General features: G+C 37.4%; 1 non-coding gene across 1 annotated transcript; it reads left to right on the forward strand.

The window, feature by feature from the left end:
* Window positions 1-575: 575 nt before the first annotated feature.
* Window positions 576-701, forward strand: LOC115939672 (U6atac minor spliceosomal RNA). The gene has a single exon (XR_004074446.1). It is a non-coding gene; the product is annotated as a U6atac minor spliceosomal RNA (small nuclear RNA).
* Window positions 702-1108: the final 407 nt, after the last annotated feature.

Here is a 1108-nt window from a genome sequence, read left to right on the forward strand (position 1 = left end):
TATAATGGTGGATAGTTACTCTGTTATAATAGAAGAGAGCAATAATTTGAAAAGATGGTGCTGTACTATCTGCACTGTGACAAAGGGCTTACGATGATGTACAGGAGTCTTTTCAATAGGCTCAAAGACCACGGGGTCTTTATTTTCCATGATGAAAATTATAGCTTGCTTGATTAGCCTTTGTCATCACTTAATGACCAAGAACAAGATTATGAAAAAAGGAGGAAATAATGACACAAAAGCAGATTTACACCCACTTCCTCCAAAACCTAGCAAAATATACCCATACAATTTAATAATGTACCTATATTACAAAACCACATATGATTGAACTTTTACTAATGAATCGATAAGACGAGAAGATCAAATCCTTAAAGACAAAGTAAAGCAGACACCTCACTGATAGCTTCATAAGGAAGGATGTGAACTGAAGGAACTGCATTTGTGACACAGATGTAAAGAAGCTGAAAGCACTTTAGAAAAACAAAAACAACAACAACAACAAAAATACCTTCCATTGTGGATGATCAATGACTCAAAGGATACAGGGAGAATTGTTTAATTTGCCATTTATTGTGTTGTATGAAAGGAGAGAAGGTTAGCACTCCCCTTGACAAGGATGGAAGAGGCCCTCGGGCCTGACAACACACATATGGTTAAGGCATTGCCACCTACTTCGTGGCATCTAACCAACGTTTTTTTCAATAAATGGTGCTGGGAAAATTGGACAGCCACATGCAGAAGAATGAAACTCGACCATTCTCTAACACCATTCACAAAGATAAACTCAAAGTGGATGAAAGACCTCAATGTGAGATGGGAATCCACCAAAATTCTAGAGGAGAACATAGGCAGTAACCTCTTTGACATCGGCCACAGCAACTTCTTTCAAGATACATCTCCAAAAGCTAGTGAAACAAAAGCAAAAATGAACTTTTGGGACTTCATCAAGATAAAAAGCTTCTGCACAGTAAAGGAAACAGTCAACAAAACAAAGAGGCAACCCACAGAATGGGAGAAGATATTTGCAAATGACACTACAGATAAAGGGCTGGTATCCAAAATCTATAAAGAACTTCTCAAACTCAACACCCAAAAAACAAATAAT

The sequence above is a fragment of the Leptonychotes weddellii genome, chromosome 1 (genome assembly GCF_054177405.1).
Source record: "Leptonychotes weddellii isolate Sample4059 chromosome 1, ASM5417740v2, whole genome shotgun sequence".
Lineage (NCBI taxonomy): Eukaryota > Metazoa > Chordata > Mammalia > Carnivora > Phocidae > Leptonychotes > Leptonychotes weddellii.